At 44.2% G+C, this 23,790-nt stretch overlaps 1 protein-coding gene across 1 annotated transcript in view; it reads left to right on the forward strand.

The window, feature by feature from the left end:
• Positions 1 to 23,790, forward strand: part of OPRM1 (opioid receptor mu 1) — a 469,773-nt gene that overhangs the window by 367,399 nt on the left and 78,584 nt on the right. The gene's annotated exons all lie outside the window — the stretch shown is intronic.

Here is a 23,790-nt window from a genome sequence, read left to right on the forward strand (position 1 = left end):
GATATTTCTACCTGCTCCCAAACAAAAATTCCACGTATTAAATGTAATAATGCAACCCAATGTTATCCATTGGGGGAGGTAGGCCGCACAGTAGTAAAAAACACAATTAAGAGCTTTTTACTACCAGGACACATTAAACTTAAAAGTACATATCCAACTTTTTAAATACAATGCACCCTGCCCTATGGGCTATTAAGGGACTAACTTATGGTGACATATTTCATAAAAGGGTGTTTTAGACCTGGTAAGGGGTTTATTTTCTATTACACCTAGGAGCTCAGGGGATTCAAGAAACAGGTTGCCCCCCTCTCCATATACTTGCAACAACGCGGGACCTGTTCCTTTTGGTGAAAAATTTGCCCTTGGTCAACCCCTCCTATATCTCCATTAGGATAGGGAAATGGCCCTCTGTTCTGGCTAATTTTTCTAGACCATGTTCACCACTTTCGAATTATTAAAAGAGAGAACGCTGTTCACCCATATGTCTCTACCTATCTCTCCTTCCCCTGCCACCCAAGTCAAGTGTGTAGAGCAAAGGAAGGAAGGGGTTAAGACCCGAAAACAGAGTGAGAAAAAAGTGAGGAGTGGAGTGGTGTTGCCTCACGGGAGTAACACCATGGAGGCTCTGCAGGAAGGTACTCGCCTGCCGCCTAGGTTCTCATCATTAGCGTACACCACTCAAACAGAAATTGTGAGGTAGGAAAGAAAGAATAGGTGAAGTTGCTCGGGTAGCAGTACCTGCATGTGCACTAGAGTTTGTGCACTGCAAGCCTGGACCCAATAGGACAGAGAAGATTGACACAAGTGGTGCCCCTCTGTTCTGGTGAAGTTAAAAGTGAGCTAATACCAGCTGGCCTTCTCTGTTTTATTCTTGGCTGCTGGTATGCTCAGGTTAAAACGCCGACATGTTTCGTTGCCTATTAGAAATCTTACGGCAACTTCTTCAGGGCTTGAGTCTGTCACTCCACCCTGCACCCATTTACTGGTGTTCCTGTGAAGATAAAGGAAAAAACAGCATTCTCTTTGTCAGTGTCATTAAAATGGAAGGCTGACTCGTTGTACAGTAAATTTTGTGTTCCAGATTGAGCACCCAGGAGGGTACCACATTTTCTGTATCATAAATCATTTACCGTATCACCTGTATCGGAGGGCATACCTATACCTCCCTTCTGGTAGTGTCTGTATCACTGGTTCGTGTATTGTTCCTGAGAACTGCTCCCGTCAGTCTCTGTTACATGTATAATGTGGAGTTAGTAAGTCTTTCTCAAAACAATCTAATTTGTTACACATAGCTACGGTTTTAGCGTTCTTGTCCGATTCAACCAGACCTTTTTTATATGTAACTGGTACCCATGTTCCTTCTCTGTCTGTACCCACTTCGTGTTGTATTGACCCGTAGGGGATATTCCAGGAGGCAGTTTCAGATATGAGGTGTTCTCTTTCCTCTTCCTCTAGTAGTATAGTTCAATCAAAGGACCATGATGCATGAATGGGTTCCTGGTCTAAGATTAACGAGAAGAGGATATCTGAGTGGTCTGACATATGCTGAGGTAGATATATTAAGTTTTTTATAGAGTCTTTTAGAGAGAGGCTGAACAGGGCGTAATCGATTCGCGATTTATGATTATATTTATGATTATGAAAGGAAACACCCATGGTTTTCCCGGCTCTTAGCCTCCAAAGATCATCTAGTCCCAGGTTTGACATGCAGCTCCGGAGCGTGTCCCTCATGTTGTTTTGCACTACAGCCCTTGAGCTCGGAGATTTATCTAATTTTGGATCTAGCACTAGATTAAAATCTCCCATCCATATTATTGGATCCGTGATGGTGATCAGATGGTTCTGTAGTATGTTTAAATAAGAAGGGTCATCCTGATTAGGACCATAGTAGCTGACAAGAGTAAAACACCTTGAATCCAACTGGACATTAGCTATCATCCATCTACCACTCGCATCCGTTTTCCAGTCTGCAATCTGAGCCCTTGCACCCTTTTTAAAAATAATGGCAGTTCCACGAATATTGGCGTTATGGTCTGTACTTATGAATTTATCGACCCATTTCAGTTTTTTTAGTACATCCGTAATCTCCTGCTTATTTAGATGTGTCTCCTGGATCACCATGATCTGTGCGGGTGAGTCCCTGAGGTACTGCATGATTTTATGTCTTCTCCCTCGTACGCGCAGACCATTAACGTTCCAGGATAGAAATCTGATGTCTCTCATTTAATTTTGCCATCCAAATGCTCTACTACCATCCTACTAGTTGTCTGTCTATTGTTTTCTATTTCGACCAAGCATTTATTGTATAGCGCCGTTGGATCAGTGTTTTTTAAGAATTTAAGATTTCGCGTTAGAGGACTATTTTTTGTGCTTTCACCCCCCCCCACCCCTGGAAAACCCCCCCCCCCAACTTACTCTGGCTGGATGTCTTGCCAGGTTATCGTCTCCGACGTGCTCCCAACTGGGCACTTTAGTAAGGTTTTATAATTTGAAATTTATGGAAACATCCTTTAGCATTTTATTTTAGATTTGTTTCTACTGACCATTTTAACTTTTAATTGCATTTCACCATTTGGCGCATACCACTACCGCAGGTATGGTTCCCGCAATAGTGTCAGCAGGACCGTCCAGTTCTATCTAACGATCGCTGCAGGGCCCACCTTTCAGAAATTGATTTCTGCCGCCTCTTTCTCCATGGGTCCTGTGGGCATTCTCCTGTCCATTTCAGGTGCTGCGCCACTCATGGCTGTAGTCTCCGGTGTGTTTACTCCTCTTCCTGCTGGAACCCAGCAAACTGTATTTCCCACAACACATCTCCCAGGGACATGACACGTTGGGAAGCATTTTGAGGAAAGCACTGGGCTACCGCTCTGCCGGCCCAGAGCTTATTATGCTGCCATTTTGGTTTGGGCTATGGCCCTATTAACAGAGTAGGATGCACCTGATCACCAGGAGACATTGTGATGTCATGGAGACAGTTGACAGTTATAGTGTCTTTGCGTTGAGCTGTTACTCGTCTTTGCGTCGCTGCCTCAAAGTTTATTAGTGCCTCTTTTTTCATATGCATGTTGAGAATGTTGCCCTCCTCATCTGTTATTAGCAGAGAAATTTTGCCTCTTCGATGATTTTTATTTTTTTAAAAACCTCTCCCTTATCGATCCGCTTACCAAAAAGGCAACTGAAATTTAATTTGAAAAGATTTCATCTCTGATTATTTATATAAATATAAATTCAAATTTGATTTGAAAGGGTCCCTCTCCGTATATATACTCTAACTAGCAGCCCGCCCCAGCGTTGCCCGGGGCAGAAGGGGGCTGGGGGCAGCATCGCAGCAGGAGAGGCGCAGCAGAGCGGCCGGGAGCAGCAGAGTGTACTTACAGTGCTCCCTTGCTCTGGTTTTGTTGGTCCTGGCCGCTTCTGCGCACGCTCTTGTCCGCTGTTTCCCCCGACGTCCCGACTTTGAGGAAAAGGCTTGCGAGCACTCATGGCCCCCACCCACCTGTCCCTCCGCCCGTCCCTCGGTGCGCGCACGCGGCTTTTGTCCGCTGTTTCCCCCGACGTCCCAACTTAGAGTAAAATGCTTGCGAGCACTTATGGCCCCCGCCCGTCCCTCCACCCGTCCCTTGGTGCGCACCCGTGGCTCTTGTACGCTGTTTCCCCCGACGTCCCGACTTTGAGTAAAAGGCTTGCGAGCACTCATGGCCCCCGCCCGTCCCTCTGCCCGTCCCTAGGTGCGCACCCATGGCTGCTTGACTTACCTCAGCCGCCTCTCCTCCCTGCGCTGCTGAGTTTACCGCTCCACTGCTCCTCCGCTTCTCGCCGCTCCTCACCGCTTGTCCGCCACTCGCCACTCCTCCCCACCTGTCCGCAGCTCCTCCCCGCGCTCATGTCCGCCGCTCTTCCTGTTGCTCCTGAACGCCGCTCCTCCCCGCGCTCCCGATGTCATCACACACGTCGTGGCCGGCACTACTTGCAAGGGACTACTTTTTTTTATTCCTAAATTTTTTAAAGAATGTTTATTTTTTATTTTTATATAGCCTATGTCCTTCTGCTTGCCCTGAGGTTTTCAAAGATGTCTTGGGTGTTTGGATTGGTGGTGTACGTTTCGAGTTTACCTGGCTCAAAGGACACAGTTCTCTCTTTATAATAGTAGTATAGATATGTCAGATCATGGAGATTGATAGCCCTGAAGTTGTGCATGCTAAAATTTATGAGGATTTAATTAAGAGGCTAATACATAAAGAGATGCTTACTCAAGACTCTAGACCAAGTGAGGGGTAACAAAAAACCATTGATGTCTGATGAGAAGATTGACTATGGTTCCGCTTCAGAGGGAGACTCTGATTGCGGACATAAAGCAGGCCAAACAATGAGGAAGACCACGCATATTGAGAGGGTTTCTTCTCTGAAGAACACAGGAGGTCCAAGCACCTCAATGTACACGAGAGGGCCATGTACCTCAAAGAGATTGGGAGGTCTAAGCACCTTGAAGGCATTGGGTGTCCTACACTGCACAAATTTAAAAGGTATACAATGCGGCATATCTGACTCAAGAACACATAGTGACAAACAGGATACTGACATGCCAGACGAAGAACACTTGAGAAACAGGCTCTAAGATTAATATATTTTTGATCTAGACCAGGGATATTTGGATGTGGATGGCCTCTTTACAGAGGATGAGGCCCATTCTACGTCCAAGGTTAAAGTGAAAGAGCCTTTGGGGCAAGAAATGCTTTCACCACACAGTATCATGCACCCTAGGAGTGCTGAGTGGTAGCCTCAAGACCATGTGGGAAAATTCACCAAGAGATGGATTAAAACCCCCCTTGAAAAAGAAGCCCACAATATTCTCATAGCTGAGTGCCCGAGACCTGTGATGCAAGGAAAGGTTTGTCTAAACCCAAATCTGGATCCAGAGCTCTTTTTTTTTTTAAGTTAGGCAGGAATCCTAGAAAAGGGCTCGAAAGGTCCCTTAAAGCCTGTGAGGACTGGCTCTCTGATGTGATAGTTTCCCGTGAGAGAATCATCAACATGGCAGAGGAGGGACACCTCAACAAGTTCCCAATAGATGTAAATAACCTCAGGGTTTAGAGTCAAAAGCATTTCTCCTTCTTCGGAATGTCAATAATGGTCTCAACACTGAGCGATGTAGAGTGGTACTACTGATGATGATCAATCCAAAACTCAGTGACTTTGCAGAGAGGGAACCCTCACAGACCCCAAAGTTTTCCTCTTTGGGGGGATATGATGAAGACTCTGGGCAAATATGCAAATATGTGGCAATATTTACGGCCATGGTGGTTTTGGCCGGGCCAGAAGAGGGGACTGTCTATCGGCTGACCCTCCAAGAGATCCCACTTCAGACAAAGAGGATTCAAAAGAAGCATTTAACCTGGTCCATCTGCAACCTCTTATCTCAAAGAGTCTGAACTCATAGTACAGGGGGAATCAGGTCACGTGGAAATGGCTCAGCCAGTTTCCAAATATTTCTCCTATTTCTGCTTCCCTGTGAAGAGTGGGGATTTGTCTCAGGCTTTTTTCCCAGGCCTCGAAAACAATTACACAGGATCCTTGGGTACAAGAAACCATTCAGGGATTCAAGATAGATTTCCTAGAGGAGAGGAACCCCTCCAATCTATTCCACCAAAATAGCTAAGTTTAAATGTAGACCAGCAGAAAGTGGTTGAAGAAGAGGTGAATTCTATGCAGCAGAAGGCTGCCATTGTAGAAGTACCCTTAGAGCACAGGGTTTTGTAAGTACTCTCTTCCAGGTAGAAAAGAAGGACAATGAATGGAGACCCCCGATAAATCCGGGAGATCTGAACAGATACCTTGTATACAGGCATTTCAAGATGGAAGTAATTCATCTCTTAAGATATATGCTGCTAGAGAAGAACTGGTTGTTAAAGTTGGCCCTGAAAGATTCCCACTTAATCATCCCAATGGCCAAGGAGTGTCAGGTTTATCTCCAGGTTATCTGGAGAGGTCATCTCTATCAATTCCACGCTCTACCCTTCAGTCTTTCTTCTGCATCTTGGTTCTTTACCAAGATGATGAGAGCTGTGGCTTACAATGTTAGAGAGATTGGGTGTGTGTTTGTTGGTCTACTTGAACAATATCCTTATTATGTCCCAATGTCAAACACTGGTTTTGAAAGTTTGGGTATGGTTATAACCCTTCTGGAAAGGTTAGATTTGAAAATAAACAGGAAGAAGTCAATTGTTATCTCCTTTTGTTCCCTTGAGTTTATAAGCATCAATATAGATACAGTGAAAGCTGTCCTGCTTTTACCATTAAAGAAGATTACTAAGATTTGAAAAGAGATAAGTTATGTACTGAAATGGGAGTCCTTAACTTCGAGAAAGTTAGCCTGGCTTCTGGGTCTCCTCTCATCTTCCATTCAGGCAATCTTTCCAGGACCATTACACTATCGCTCCTTGCAAAGGGTAAAGGCAATGGGACTTCAAGGAGGTTTGTTGTTTGGAGACAGGGTATACCTAGATCAGGAGGCCAGCTGAGGGTTGAATTGGTGGTTAGAGAATGTGGCTACCTGGAATGGCCAGGCAATCTTTGGATGTTCTACAGAATTTATTCTGGAATTGGATGCAAGCTTTCATCCTAGGAGTGCTGAGTGGTAGCCTCAAGACCATGTGGGAAAATTCACCAAGAGATGGATTAAAAACCCCCTTGAAAAAGAAGCCCACAATATTCTTATAGCTGAGTGCCCGAGACCTGTGATGCAAGGAAAGGTTTGTCTAAACCCAAATCTGGATCCAGAGCTCTTCTTTTTTTTAAAGTTAGGCAGGAATCTTAGAAAAGGGCCTACAATGTTAGAGAGATTGGGTGTGTGTTTGATGGTCTACTTGAACAATATCCTTATTATGTCCCAATGTCAAACACTGGTTTTGAAAGTTTGGATATGGTTATAACTGATAGAGCGCGCAAGTCACCCGACTCATAATTTTACCATATACGCATTGGGCCCATAGATTCAATTCACCATATTTAATAATCGGGTAACCTTACACTCTACTACCAGTAACCCTATTCCTTCCTATTTTATTTCCAATGTACCCGACTTACCACTCCACTGCTATGGGTACCTAATGACCAAAATGGATCAGGGAGCTAGCTGTAAAAGAAAGGCAGACACCAAAATACAAACACTATTTACTCTATTTGCACTCATATAATAACCACAAACTCAGGAAGTTTAGAAAACCTTTATCTAGTTTCATCAGATTCTGAAAGCATAAGGTTTACAGCCAATAAACTGTCAATAACTAAGATTATAAAGAGCATGTATCCATATAGGAAATAAATCAGGCCAACCATTTAGGACTCTAAAGGAAGGTAAGAACAGGGAACATGCTAGTAAACATTTTCAAGAATTTAGACTAGACGTAGAGTGACTAAAGGACGGGGAAAGATAAGGAACATGCTAGACTGTATACCCTTCAAAAGTGGACACAGTACGAGAATTTAGTCAGTCTATGGAGACTCGGAAAATAACATGTAACTATAGGGAAGGTAAAAAATGGAACACGCTAATATTTCAGAGCAATCATTTCATTAAGCTAAAGGAAGGTTGTGGTTCTGAAAATTCTGAACTTGTGTAATAATTCTGGACTCGAGAATAAAACTTTATCGTAACATGACGAATTTAGTATCAAAAGACCGAGAATGGCGAGTACACCATGTACAAGCATTTTCAGCATATTCGAGTGACGATTTCACTTCGAAATCGTCATTTTCGTTCTGAACCCTTGGCTTCCATTTTATGTATGGCAGCCATTTTGTGAGTTGCCCTTTACATAGGCTTTAATCCAGCTAAATTCGATCCCAAAGGACACGTACACCTTAATCGACTTTCCTGTGACCTGTGCAAGTTGGAACCATTGCCCCAGGCCGAACCTGTTAGGTCAGTTCCTCTCCAGTGGCCGAACAAGATAACATCAAGGCTCAACAAGCCATAAAACCTTCTTATCACACACACACCCTGCCGAATCTTGCTCACATCTTTTCCTGCTCATTTCTCTCACTTGCTTTATAATGGGGAGGTGCCCGTTTCTATTAGGGGTCCACTGATATCTGATGGAAATACCGGACCTTGCCGGGTAATTTATTTTGGGCTGGACGAAGTGAAATATGGACATGTCACCATGACTCTGCTTTTCCCATTGTAACGAAAAATGTTAATAGTATACTGTAAATTTAAGAATGTTTGCCTGAAGCTGAATATTTTGTATAAAAAGAGAAGCCTGGTTTTGTGAATTTGAGCAGTCTCCTGAGAATATACTTCCCGTGTGTTGTACTTCTAGGACGCTTGTTACCTTGGTTGCAGCCAATAAAATCGATCCTTGACTTCACCTAGAAGACTCTGAGTTTCTGTGGTCTGAATCAGGAAAGAACCCGAGGTCTCTGGGTGTACCCTGGCACCGCTGGGTTACCGGTTTGGTACCGGTTCTTAAAAACCCAGTACCTCAGTTTGGCGCCCAACGTGGGGCGATACCAGTGGTACCAGTCAGCCAGAGGTTCGTGAGGAGCTTCGTGTGAAAATTCTGGAGGACGGCCAACCACTTCATCGACCCCTGCATGTCGACATGGTCCGAAGGTCTTTGCTGCGAGGTTCCCTGCTTCCCAACGGCTACAGAGGACTGCTGCCCTGGCTATCGCCCTGATTTGGACCCTTGAAGTTTGGTAGAGCGAAACACTAAGACGAGTCTTCTGGTGACGTCATCGATATTTCAGTTAAGTATAAGTGGAGCTTCTCCCAGTCCTTAGTTGGTTTTGATTTGGAACTTGCAAGTGCCAAAGCCGAAGGACTCGTGTATTCACGAGAAATATCGTAATCGATAATCCTTTGAAGTTTGGAGCTAGACTACAGAGCGAAGATGCCTGGTCTTAGACTTGGAAATTTGTTTTGTCTTGGTTGTAATAATAGGGACTCCCGATTGGAGGACTCATGTCCGGTTCCTCCAGTTGGAACTCCAACTTACGAGTTATATGTGAAACATGGAGTAGGCCCCATCACATATAATGAGGTGTGGATCAAATACACCAGAAAAGATGGTGTTTTAAAATGGCCCCAATATGGTAGCTTTGATACCGAAATCCTAGATAACCTCGAAGTTAAACTCTTTAAAAAGAAAGCCCGGCCGGCAATGTTTGACTCTTTCCGCCTATGGCGTAAGGAAGCCAAACAGAAGGAAATTAAATTAGCGAAGAAAAATAAGAGAGAAGGGGGAATTTCGATAATGCAACCTGCTATGCAGTTTAAAGACAATGAAGAAGAACAGATGAGTGAGCAGTTGCACAGGCAACGTAAAATGGTAATAGATAAATGCTATCCAGTTTTGCCACCTCCTCAGCAAGATGCAGCAAAAGGGCTTAAAAAAGATCCCTTAATGTCGCATTTGTTAAATTCGCCACCCCCCTATGCTCAAAATGCCACGGCTCCTCTACAACCTTTAGTTGTGCAACCTGTGCCTCCTGTTCCTCTGCTTAATTCAGACACTCTGTTCATCACCACCCCCTTTTCTGAATCGTTTTTGGCCACTGTAGGTGTGGCAGGGTATACTCAGACATGAGTCCCTTGCTCACTGCTCCATCAGGATTCAAGCAAGCCGGGCCGACGAGGCTGAAATGCCAGAAACCGGTCCCCGGTAGCTTGTCTCCTTTCTGGTGAAGAATTGGCTTGGTAGTTTGGTCTGCCCTGTTCCCATGATGCACTGGGCCAGGGACAGACTAATTTGCATATAGCCAGGTTCTGAGCTGGGATGGGGCAGTGAGCTAAATAACGGTGATGGATCAAGCCCTGATCTTTGGACTGGGTAAGAGTGGTCTGCTTAATTCAGACACTCTGTTCATCACCACCCCCTTTTCTGAATCGTTTTTGGCCACTATAGGTGTGGCAGGGTATACTCAGACATGAGTCCCTTGCTCACTGCTCCATCAGGATTCAAGCAAGCCGGGCCGACGAGGCTGAAATGCCAGAAACCGGTCCCCGGTAGCTTGTCTCCTTTCTGGTGAAGAATTGGCTTGGTAGTTTGGTCTGCCCTGTTCCCATGATGCACTGGGCCAGGGACAGACTAATTTGCATATAGCCAGGTTCTGAGCTGGGATGGGGCAGTGAGCTAAATAACGGTGATGGATCAAGCCCTGATCTTTGGACTGGGTAAGAGTGGTCTGCTTAATTCAGACACTCTGTTCATCACCACCCCCTTTTCTGAATCGTTTTTGGCCACTATAGGTGTGGCAGGGTATACTCAGACACTTGCTCACAGCTCCATCAGGATTCAAGCAAGCCGGGCCGACGAGGCTGAAATGCCAGAAACCGGTCCCCGGTAGCTTGTCTCCTTTCTGGTGAAGAATTGGCTTGGTAGTTTGGTCTGCCCTGTTCCCATGATGCACTGGGCCAGGGACAGACTAATTTGCATATAGCCAAGTTCTGAGCTGGGATGGGGCAGTGAGCTAAATAACGGTGATGGATCAAGCCCTGATCTTTGGACTGGGTAAGAGTGGTCTGCTTAATTCAGACACTCTGTTCATCACCACCCCCTTTTCTGAATCCTGTTCCTCCACAGCACCCACCAGCTGTTCTTCAGCTGGCTCCTGCTCTTTCGGTGCAGCCTCCTCCAGGCCCACCGACCACATCTGCTTCACCTGTGCTTTCTACGATTTTGCCTGGTGTACTTTCTACTTCTCCTAATGCTCCCTCTACGATTTTGCCTAGTGCTCCTTCTATTTCTCCTGATGCTTCCTCTGCTATTGTCTCTGCCCCTGCCTTATCTCACCCTGTTTTTCCACCCGTTCTCCCGTCAGTTTCTCCTTCCGTTCGACAGAGAATGGCCAACACTGTTACTAATATTTTCTCACCTCTTTTCGGGTCGCCTACTACGACCCCTAACATGGGACGAAGACAGTTGCGAAGTCAACTGCCTGACTATCAAGAGAGAGATTCACTGAATCGTTTAGCGCATAAATGGGTTATGGACACTGTAAAGTATGATGTAGAGTCTGTCATGGAAGTCTTCCGTCAATGGGAAGCACCGATGCAGAGATACGTTTTTTAACAAATGTGTGTTTTTCTCTGTGAGGATTTGGAAGACAATGATCTGGAATACAACCCACAAGAGTTGTGTCGTGTGCGGTTCAATTTCACAGAGGGCATGATTGTAGGTCGCGATGTCAAGAGAGCGGTTGAGATATTGTTGTCATATCGGAGTAAGGGAGGTCCTTCTCAGTCGCTATTTGAGCATGGTAGGAAAAAGGCACGACAGTACCCCATGTGAGAGGTTCCCCCACAATGGAGAGAGGGTGATGCAAATGCCAACCCACCTATTCAGCCTCATTTCCAGCGGGTATGGGTACATGTCCCATGGAGGCGAGCTGAAGTTTTAGCCCTTAAACAGACATTACCTGATCCCCGTAAAAATTCCGCAGGGTATTACAAAGAGTTGTCACAGACTGCAGGGTCATGTATCATGAATTTAGCCGATATCGATATGTTATTTGGGAATGTTGTTCCACAGCCTTTATGGGGTAAGATTCGTCATACAGATCATGATCAGGAATTAGGTGACTCATGGGCTAATATTACTGCTGCAGATGCCCGACAAGTTGGTGGTGCTAAGCCTGAGCCTTTAGTAGCTGAACTTCCTGGTAGAATAATTGATTACATGAAAACGATAATGCCTGCAGTACGTGTAAATTGGGATAAGTTGTCTGCATGCAAGCAGAAGAAAGATGAAACAGTGTCAGATTTCTTCACCAGGTTTGAAGAGACTTTTGTCGACCACAGTGGTCAAGATATGAGCACAGAAGGTGGTCAGCGTTTGTTCGTCGATAAATTCGTGCACAATCTGCTTCCCGAGTTATGTAAAAAGTTAAAAGATTCAGAGAGTTCTTGGGCAGTTTCCTCCTCAGCACAGATATTGGCTACTGCACAATACTACGAAAATAGAGACAAAGACGAGAAAGATAGAGCAGAAAAGAAAACTAAGGAGCTGAAAACTAAGGTTTTGTTACAACAAGCATATCCGCCACGTGGTGGTGGTGGCCAGAATAGTGGTGGTCAAAATATTAGTGGTCAGAGTAACTATCAAAATAATTATCAGCAGTCTCAACAGTATCAGAGGAACTCGCAAAGAGTCGAGTATACTCAACCACGTGTCCCTGTAGGCCCCAATCAGTGTTCATATTGCAAGGAAGAGGGTCATTTCAAGTATAGTTGTCCTATTTTATTACAGCGTGCAAATGGTGCTTCTGGTGTAAGAGGTCGACGTGTTCAGCAAGCGTCTAGAGGTAGAGGACGTGGAAATTTCCCCCAGAACACACAGTCTCTTCCACCTCAAAATTCGATGAATAGGTTTGATCAGCAGAATAACGCATCTGGTAGGACCGCTCAGTACTATGCGGATGATTACTATGCAGAAGATGAGCATTGGGAAGGCAATGATTGCTAGGACAGCCATAGACAAAGAGAGGGAGTTGTTTCAGTTCCAGTAGATCAGAGTGGACCTTACGTTGAGGTGATTACATCAGGTGTGTCAGAGCCTTTTCTGTTGGATACTGGTGCTACAAAGAGTTCTATTATGCACTCCAAACTCCCTGGCGCACCTTTGTCTGGCGAAATGAATGTATCTGTAGGTTTTTCTGGCGCCCCAGTTAGAAATCCGATTTCTGACCCTTTGTCCCTTTCTGTTGGACCCTGTGAATTCGAAGCACCCCTTATTCTGACAACAGGTTGTGGTGAAAACTTGCTAGGATTAGATTTGCTGAAAAGATTGTATGTGGCTTTGTACTGTTCTCATTCTGGCGTACAACTCACACTGGGTAAGAAAGTGGTTTCTCCAATGTATTTGTCAAGAGACAAACTTCCAACAGAATTGTCATCTCTCCCTAATATTCTTTGGGCTACTGGTCCTAATGATGTAGGCCTTTTAGAAATACCACCATATGTTGTAACATTGAAAGCCAATGTTAGAATGCCACGAATTCCCCAAAATACAAAATCTCTAGTGAAGGTGAAAAAGCTTTGCTAGCGATCGTTTACGATCTAATTGGAAAAGATGTGATTGAAGAGACAAGAGGCAACGTTTGCAATAGCCCTGTTCTGCCTGTTTTAAAACAAGTTGATCCCTCTCTGCCACCTGTGTACAGATTTGTGATTGATCTTAGAGAGGTCAATAAAATAGTTGTGCCACAATTTCCAGTTGTCCCCGACATTACTACATTATTGACTATGATTCCAGCTTCTGCCACTTGGTTTTCGGTGATTGACTTGAAGAATGCTTTCTTCAGCATCCCGATTGCTGAGGAGAGCAGGGATATTTTTTCCTTCAGTTTAGGAGGACGAAGCTTCCGCTTTAAACGCGCTCCTCAGGGCTACTGTGAAAGTCCATCAATATATAGTCAAGCTTTAAAAACACAGCTTGACACGATTGTTTTACCTGAAGGTGCTACCCTTATTCAGTATGTGGATGACTTGCTTATTGCTGCAGGTACTGAGGAAATCTGCAAAGAAGCCACATTGTCATTGTTGCGTCATTTGTGTGATTTGCACCACAAAGTGTCTCTATCCAAAATGTAATATTGTCGACAAGAAGTGACCTACTTAGGTCATCTCTTATCGAAGGAGGGAAGGAAACTGACCCCAGAAAGAATTCAGGCAATAGCGAAATTGAGTGTGCCAAGAACACAGAGAGAAGCATGTGCTTTCTTGGGCATTACATCGTACTGTAGACAATGGATACCAAATTTTTCGTTATTAGCCAAACCTTTGGTGGCATTAACGTGTAAAGATACACCCAATCCCATTCCTTGGTCTGAAGAGTGTCAGAAAAGTTTTTCTGAATTGCGCACAGCATTATGTTCGGCTCCTGTGTTAGGTACCCCCAACTACAGTAAGCCTTTTACATTGTATGTCCATGAGAAGGAAGGTTGTGCATTGTCAGTGTTGACTCAGTTGTTTGGGGACAAACAGCGTCCATGTGCATATTTTTCGTCGACTTTGGATCCAGTAGCTAGAGCATTGCCAAGTTGTTTAAGAGCCACAGCGGCAGCAGCTGTTTCTATTCGACAGTCTGCTGGTCTGGTAATGAACAATACACTAGTCGTGATGGTCCCACATGCAGTAGAAACGTTGTTAAATAGAACCAAGACACAGCACTTAACTAGTGCTCGATTGTCAGGTTACGAATTAACATTGTTAGCGAGTCATGTGCACATAAAAAGATGCAGCACATTAAACCCAGCTACGTTGTTACCAATTGTAGGGGAATTAGATGCTTCAGAACAGCATGATTGTTTTCTTAGAACAGAAGAAGAAACGAAAGGGAGAATAGATCTTAGGGACACTCCTCTCGCTGAATGTGATGGTACCTTATGGGTGGATAGTTCATGCTTCAAGCTCCCGAATGGTGACACGACTGCAGCATATGCTGTCACGACTTTGCATACAATTGTTGAAGCTGCACGTATTCCACATAATTCAGCTCAAGCAGCAGCATTGATTGCACTTACCAGAGCATGTGTGTTGTCTAAAGGTATGAAAGTGACTATCTATACCGATAGCCAGTATGCATTTGGTGTGGCTCACAGTTTTGGGCGATTGTGGAGAGAACTTGGGTTCTTGATTTCGCATGGAGCAAAGATTCAGCATGGTCAGTTGGTGAATGAGCTTCTTGAATCACTGACCATGCCTCTGCAAGTGGCGATTGTGAAATGTAGTGCTCACAAGAAGGTGACTGATGATGTTGGTCGTGGAAATGCATTTGCTGATGAAATGGCGAAAGAAACTGCAAGGAATGTGATGAGCCGAATGTATGTTGCAGGCCCTGCAAGATGGGTTGGTGATGTTGGAATGTGTGAAGACACGCTAGAGAGTGTGAAGTCCATTCAAGCGGAGGCCACAGAGAAAGAGTTGAGCACGTGGAGAGAAAGTACGGGTAGAATGGATGCAAATGGTTGTTGGGTTGAATTGTCAGAGCATCAGAGATGGTTGTTACCCGATGCATATGTGCTTGCAGTGGTTACAATGGCTCATGGAATGGCTCATATCAGCGTGAAAGGGATTTGCAAGTTGTTGGCTCCAGTGTGGCAGAATTCAGGGATTCCCAAGTGTGCAGAGAATGTCGTCAAGAATTGCATGGTGTGTCTGAAACACAATCCTGGTAGGGGAACCCCAACTCCAGCTGGTCATTTTGCACCTCCTACGTACCCGTTCGAGGTTTTGCAGCTAGATTTCATTCACATGGAGAGGTGCAACAATTTAAAATACGTACTCGTTGTTGTTTGTGCCTTCTCAAGATGGGTAGAAGCCGACCCCCTAAAAGACAACACTGCCTTATCCACAGCTAAAGCTCTTGTGAAAGAGTTCTTCCCCAGGTTTGGAATGCCTAGAATGGTCTGGAGTGATAATGGAAGTGAATTCGTGGGTCGTGTGATGAAGAGAGTGTGTGAAGGGCTAGGTATCCAACAGAGGTTCCACGCTGCAAATCACCCCCAATCATCTGGATTAGTAGAATGTTACAATGGCACGCTTAAGTTGAAACTGGCCAATATTCAAGCGAGCACAGGTCTTAAATGGCCTGACGCTCTACCCTTAGCACTCCTGTCCACCAGAATGACTGTGCATTCACGAGTGAAACTTAGCCCCTACGAAATTGTTTTTGGCCGCCCAGCTAACATATGGGGAGTGCCTAGACCCACTAAGTTCAGTGAACTCGAACACCCTGTTTTGCTTGATTATCTGTATGAATTGACGGCTAAATTGCGTGTTTTGCATCAACAGGTCCACGACACCCTGCCTCCGGTCTCTGAGACTCCAGGACATCAGATCGACCCTGGATCCTGGGTGTTGGTCAAGAACTTCCAGAGAACGAAGAACGACCAGCCCAGGTGGACCGGACCGCACCTCGTCCTTCTTTCCACAAGAACAGCAGTCCGAGTGGAGGGGAAGGCCAACTGGATCCACGGGGTCCACTGTAAAAGGATTCCTTTATCTCTACCTTATGACCAGTGGGTCCAGAAGGGTGTCGCTGACTCAGAAACCGAAACCGTGCCACGTCTCCTACCTTTCAGTGATGCACGTGTAAAAGGAACACTAACTGAACAAGAGAGTGACAATATCTTGCAACCAGCAGTATCACCGTTAATTCCATTGAACACTACAGAGCCTGAACTCCTGTTTCAGGATCAGACAGTACCCGGGAAAAAGCGCTACAATTTGAGGCCGAGACCTATGGACAAATAAAGAAATTCTTTTTCCTCCAAGTACTATTTTTTTGAAGTGCAGCTCTCCCATATAAGAAACTTGCTTATTTTTTTGTTTTTCGAACCGCCATCTGGGTTCCGCTGCTAGGGCCGCGATTGCTTAAAGTCTTTGGGGTGCAGCTGACGACGTTAGGTCGGCAGTTCTGGTTGGTCTAAGGGAGTTGCCCTGGACTGACAGAGGCATTTCTTAGCAGAATCAACCTCCCGTCGCGGGCAGCACTTTAGAGAGGATGGAGTTTCCCGAGATGGAGAGACCTGCCAAAAGAGTGAACTTTAAAACAAGGATCTGTAAAACCATGACAAGGAAAAGCTTTTTGATATTGTGCATTTGTATGTTATTCAATGTGATGATATTTTTAATAAGTTATGTGTTACTCTCTTTTAGAGTAACATTTGCACCCACTTCATCGCCTATACCTCCCCCTTCAACTGTTTCCCCACATTCTTTTCAACCCCTTCCTGAACACGAATCAGCTAGGAGATTAGAGTTTATTAATAACTCCTTTGTTCAGCTCTTGCACCAACACCAACTAGTAATGAACACAACTAACTGTTGGGTGTTTGGTCTTATGCCTCACACAACGGATAAAGGTATCCCTTATCTGGTCCTGCCATTCAGTCACAATGGTTCTGTGTGGGCATACAGAACAATGTTCATATATGCACACAAAATCTACCCCCTACGTTCTGTAACAGACAATCCTAGAAATAGTGCTCTAGTTAAGGGTATAGTAGACATGATTAAGGAAGGTATTTCTTATAAGACTATCCCGAAAGATGAGACACTAGTATACATAGGATGGAACTTAACCGGATATGGAGTTACTCTGAGTGAGAAACAGCAAGCTAAGAGATCTTCCCCGATTTGGATTGTACCCCATAAAGGTCACCTATGTCTGCAAGGTAATGGCACGAATCCCAGAGCTCAGTTAGGGAAGAGTATCTGCACTAAAACTTATGTTTTTGCAGCCCAGACTTCTCCTTCGTTTTTAGCAGCTAAGGGTACCTATTTCATCTGCCATGATAGAGCCTACACATGGTTGCCCCCTGACTTTTCGGGCTCATGTTTTGTTTCATTCCTGTTGCCTCCCACCTACACAGCAGCGGCAGATTACCACAAGACAAGGGTAGTTAGAGGTGTCTTGAGCGAAGAAGACACTGCAGGTCAAGAATTTGGGGACTTCGCAAAGGGTTTTCTGCCGTTCTGGGGATCCATGGCTAACAGCAGGAACATAAGGCAATTGACAAGGGTGGTTGAATCCACCGTGAATGAAACTGCTGGTGCCCTTAGCAACTTGACTGCTGAGCTCCAGTCGGATCGACTTATGACCCTTCAGAACAGGGTCGCATTAGATGTCATACTTGCAGACCGAGGTGGGGTATGTAGATTGATCCAATCGAGTTGCTGTGTTTTCATTCCAGATAATGCTCCAACAGTGTACCAGGCCATCTCTAAACTGCATAAGATTTCCGAATCTATTCATGTAGATAAAGGAGATTGGTCGTTGATGGGATGGTTCTGGGAACTGGTATCCGCCTGGGGATGGAAAATTCTGATGGTCATTGGGATGGTCTTAGCCATTCTTTTCCTGTTCTGTCTGTGCGTGCAGTGTGCTCCAGCAATATGTGGCCTCTGTGTCACATCATGTGTAAGGTAGCCTGTATCAAGAGACGAACTAAGTACTAGAATGATGTTACAGCAACATCTCAATGACTTTAGGAATATAGATCAAGACTCAGATTAGCATGAGGATAGATTAATTGCCTATGTAAGGGCAAAAGGAGGGTTTGTGGTTCTGAAAATTCTGAACTTGTGTAATAATTCTGGACTCGAGAATAAATCTTTATCGTAACATGACGAATTTAGTATCAAAAGACCGAGAATGGCGAGTACACCATGTACAAGCATTTTCAGCATATTCGAGTGACGATTTCACTTCGAAATCGTCATTTTCGTTCTGAACCCTTGGCTTCCATTTTATGTATGGCAGCCATTTTGTGAGTTGCCCTTTACATAGGCTTTAATCCAGCTAAATTCGATCCCAAAGGACACGTACACCTTAATCGACTTTCCTGTGACCTGTGCAAGTTGGAACCATTGCCCCAGGCCGAACCTGTTAGGTCAGTTCCTCTCCAGTGGCCGAACAAGATAACATCAAGGCTCAACAAGCCATAAAACCTTCTTATCACACACACACCCTGCCGAATCTTGCTCACATCTTTTCCTGCTCATTTCTCTCACTTGCTTTATAATGGGGAGGTGCCCGTTTCTATTAGGGGTCCACTGATATCTGATGGAAATACCGGACCTTGCCGGGTAATTTATTTTGGGCTGGACAAAGTGAAATATGGACATGTCACCATGACTCTGCTTTTCCCATTGTAACAAAAATTGTTAATAGTATACTGTAAATTTAAGAATGTTTGCCTGAAGCTGAATATTTTGTATAAAAAGAGAAGCCTGGTTTTGTGAATTCGAGCAGTCTCCTGAGAATATACTTCCTGTGTGTTGTACTTCTAGGACGCTTGTTACCTTGGTTGCAGCCAATAAAATCGATCCTTGACTTCACCTAGAAGACTCTGAGTTTCTGTGGTCTGAATCAGGAAAGAACCCGAGGTCTCTGGGTGTACCCTGGCACCGCTGGGTTACCGGTTTGGTACCGGTTCTTAAAAACCCAGTACCTCAAGGTAAAGAAAAGAACACCTATATTTCATGAACTGTATGCAGGAACGTACTTAAAGGATGGGTAAAAATTGGAACATGCTAGTATAACAACTATAATGTATGACTTTTTCATTTGTCAGTGCAAAAAGAAAGCATGGAAAATCAATATGCAGGAGTACGTCTTTATTAAAGCAAGGAAAAGAATGAAGGATGCAGAATAGATTTCCCAGCACTATATTTACCTAGAACGGTGTGAAGACCAACCATGGCCAAGGGTCAGTCAAGGACAGGAGAAACCCCAAGGAAGGACAGTCGCCAGTAGGCCAGCAGGTACAGAATGGACACCCCAGGACAGGACAGGAAAACCAGATTAGGATCAGGACAGGACCATCAAGGAAAGACCAGCACCCGCAGTTCAGTAGCAACGCCTGCGCTACACCCTCTCTGCAGCTATCAGCCAGAACCCCGATTAGGTTATCGAATTCCCCAGCAAAGTGCTCTGCCAGCACTTAAGGTTCTTAAAACCCCGCTTGGGTCTATGGAAATTTCGGACAGAGTGCTCCGCAGCTCTCTGTATCAGTCACCTATTGAGTGCGTTGGGTCAGTGACAGGTCAGCTATTCGGACAAGTCGGACAAATTCTCTAGCTAAACCTTGGCTAGTTATACCATTTTTGGGTCAGTGTACCACCCCCCAAATGTAGCAAGTGTAAGAATCCCCAATTTTGATTGGTCCTCAGGTAGGACAGGTCAACACACCAACCAGGATTAACTTCTACAAGCCCCAATTTGCATATTTTGGGACCGCCTATTGAATTTGGGGTTCCCAGGACATGTGCTCTACTCCTAACAATGGCTAATACAATTTAGTATACAATTGTTACAATTGCAGTACAGTTCAGCATCGTCCTGCTGGGTCGCAGGTCAGTTCTCATGAGCATCTTGACTGTGGCTGCCAGCTGGTATAAGGTTTTCTTCCCTCTGCCAGGGTGACATGCGCAGTAGGGACTTCTAAGATGGAGTTTCATGTACTTCCCCGGCCCAAAAGACTCGCCACATGTAAAGTGAAGGAAAACAATTTAGAACATAGAAATAAATGAATACACTGTATACCAGGAATCCCTATATGACTCCCCTTACTTTATATTAACTATAGCATTAAGATTAGTGCAAGATGAACAGCAATGCAGAAAGCGGCAGGGCAAGCTTCGGCATGTGAGAACACAAAGCGGCCATTTTGAAGCTAGTGCGCAAGCGCAAAGATTCCCACCAGAACTGCGAGCACGTCACGTCACGTGAGTGTGACCGATGCATACGCAGACAAAATTCCCGCCAAGCAGCGGCCATTTTAGTGGCAAGCGTATTATGGTTAATAAACACATATGCAAGCTTCTCTGGGACATCCCAATGTCTGAATAATGGGGAAATTAGTGAGACAAACAGCTTGATTTAGTTTCATTAGGTTATTTGAGGTTCTTGAATACAAGCAAGTCGCTTTACGTGCAAATTCTTGCTCCATCAATCCCCTCTTTGATGATATTTTATATCATCACAAATCAATAGAAAACAGATGCCAACTTTTCACAGTTTGCCCAATTCAATTTCTTCAAACATTCGGTTCAGTTTCTTTTTTGTCTCTTTATTAGGGTGAGAATTTTTCACCCTTTTATAAATCTGATTATTCATTTCTTCTAATTCAAGTTCATCCACATTTCTCTTCACTCCTCTCTGGTTCACAGTGTACTTCTTCTGGTGCTTTCAACATTTACAACAAATGAATGTGATGAATATTACTAAACCTATTCCAGCAATTGGCATCAGTACTTTAATCAAAAAACTTCTACCTACATTAGCAAACCAATGGCCTACGGCGGAGAGACCATCAGTAAGTCTCTTCCAGGCACTGTCAACCTCCAGTGATTTAAGCTCTTTTCCCAAATTTGTAATGTTCCTCACATACCTTTTAATTTCTACACTTTTATCTGGTATGTAGGTGCAACAATGTTCCGCTGTCAGCATTCTGCAGACTCTGCCCTCTTTTGCCAATAGGGTATCAAGAGCAAGTCTGTTCTATAAAACCATAGATCTGACCGCAACCATTTCGGTATTGACCATCAGGAAACCTCCAGCAGTGTCGGTAGATAACCGATCTACTACTGTTGACAGTTTGCAAATTCTGTGTGTATTTAGAACCACTCCCACTGTAGGTATCAGTGCACTAAAAATATCTCCTACAATTTCACCAGCACTTTCTCTCTTAGTGCGTACTAATTTGATAGTTTCTTCAGTGCTTCCAGTGATTTTCCTCACATGGTATATCTTTGGGAAGACAATACCAAAATAGCAAAATGGTCGGGCAATTTGAAGTAAGCCTTGTTCCCACAAATAAAATAAATTCCAGGAAATACAGGCTCTGTCCCATCTTTGAAACCCCAACCTCCAATTACCTTGTAATTATGTTCGCATTCACTGGAACCAATGAAAATATTGTTATAATAACTAGTCATTTCTCTTTTAAGACAGAGTTTCCCCTTCTTTTCGAAATCCAGAAGCATCGCAGCATTAGCTCCACCATTTGAGGTGCTCCCTATACTCTCTGACCATTTAGGAACTTTATGGTTCTTGTCTTTGGCTTTCTTTTGGAAACTCTCTCTTCTCTTCTCTACCATGTCCAGAAATTATTTTTCCTTTTCATGTAAAGAACAGGTCAGGTTATTTTTGTGTGCATCATCTATATTAATTTTTCCTACAGTTAGAAAATAATCACTCATGTACTTAGCTACATCTCTAGTCGTATGTACAGGATTCAGGTTTCTTCGAACAGGAAGTTCAGAAAATGTCACGTCAGAGTTTGAATAGTAATACTGTAAAGGTCCTCTTTTGTAAAATAAGCTAGTTAGTATACTACAGGAAATTCCATAGGTTATGGGCAGGTGATGATAAGTCACGCCTTCAGCCACAGAAGTAGGTAGCTTCATGCAGGCATAACAGTCGTCTATTTCCATAGTTTCTACATAATGTACTAACAGGTTTGCAAAAACATTTAAATGAGTTTTGGTCTTAATTTTGTTAAAGTGTAATCCTTCCTCATCTGGTGCTTCTAAATGTACTTGTCTCCGTTTCAGGCTAAGTGGTTTGTCCAATGTGTCTACTCTTCGTGGGGTAATTCTAGTGTGTGATTCTACAGTGTCATCAGGTAAATTATTATTTGGGTACAGACTGGGATTTTTACTCATCATAGAAGGGATGGTTATTGTTAGTCCTATCCAAAGGATCAATACTATTGCTACACTACATAAACATACTTGGCAGCATGTTTTACAACAACTTCGTCTTGGTCTCCCATTCTCAGAAGAATCAGCCATTTCTGCTCAAAAGAAGCTTCAACCCCTCTTTGTAACTGTACAACTTGCTTACTCAAGTAACTTTTTCAGGGTGGTTCTGCTTCATCTTCGGTCTGCTCACCAATCAATTCTCCGTCACTTTCAGTACTTTCGTCACTTATTTCCAGATTCTCAAATTCTTCCAGTACATAGTAAGTCCATTCAGGGCTCGAATACTTGTTATTCAGCTTTTTAATGCTAGCGCTTCTTCTCTTTTGCTTTGTCACCACTGGGTCAGATTGACTCGAAACCTCATTTATTTGTTCAGGCTCCTCGGTTATCGTCTTCAGACGCAATCTCAGCCTTTTCACAAATCTGGGTACAGAGTCACCTTTCTTCAGTCTTTTAACTGGCACTGTGTCTTGGCCTTCTTCAAACACTTTTTTGTTTTCGTTCAATTGTGGCACATTTGGATCAAGTTCGTCTTCAGTATTGTTACCGAACTGACTAGGTCCAGGTCTTTCATCTGTTTCTTCTGCCTGGTCCCTAAACTGGCCTCGTTCAGGTGTATGCTGAGTTTGGCTTTGATCTGTTTCGATCTCTTCTTCCTGAACACAATTGCCTAATCCTACCTGTTCCTGTTCAAGCTCTTCGAACTCTTGATTTTCTTCTGCATGAACTTCCGCCCTAATTTCTATCTGTCCCTTTTCTGGTGCAGGTGTTCTTGGAGGAGTGTCTATTACCTGCTCTCTCCCTACCTGGTCCTCCTCAGAATCAGATTTTACATGGATTTCGATGATCTGAGGAGCTTCTTCTTCACCTGTCTCGTCCTCACTATCCCACTGTCTATCTAGTTGAGCTTGACTCCTAGTTCGTATAGGGTCGATTGTCAGATCTATAAATGGAATCCAATCTTCTTGACTGGAGCTCTGTTGTTCTTCAGCTACTTCAGGACCAATGTCTTGGGATCCCTCAGCTGTGCAACCTTCAGCCTCAGTTTTGTCAGGTTCAGTCACTTTCTTCGTGTGGCTGGCATGGATCCAGCGCGGTACTCCTGCACACTTTACAGCTGTGGTGGTTACCAGGATCACCTGTCGTGGCTTTCCCCACCTGGGTTCAAGGCAACATTTCCGAGTGTGCTTCTTTATTGCGACCCAGTCACCTGGATTCAGGTTATGTGCTGGTGTCGTTGGCCTGGCGACGTCTTCTCCCTCAACCTGGCGAGAGATAGAATGCACTTGGTCAGCCAGTTCTTTACAGTATTCCAGTACCAAATCATCAGATATGCTTATTATTTTGTATCCTGGAACCCATGCTTGCCGCATTGCTCTTCCCATCAGGATTTCGTGGGGACTCAAGCCCGTGTTCCGATCTGGAATACTTCTGAGTCCCATCAACACAAGAGGCAGAGCATCTGGCCATTCCAGTTGAGTGTATTCACACATCTTTCCCAATCTAGATTTGATTGTGCCATTTATCTGTTCTAGCACTCCAGAAGCCTCTGGACGATATGCACAGTGCAG

This window comes from Lissotriton helveticus, chromosome 6, assembly GCF_964261635.1.
Source record: "Lissotriton helveticus chromosome 6, aLisHel1.1, whole genome shotgun sequence".
Classification (NCBI taxonomy): Eukaryota; Metazoa; Chordata; class Amphibia; order Caudata; family Salamandridae; genus Lissotriton; species Lissotriton helveticus.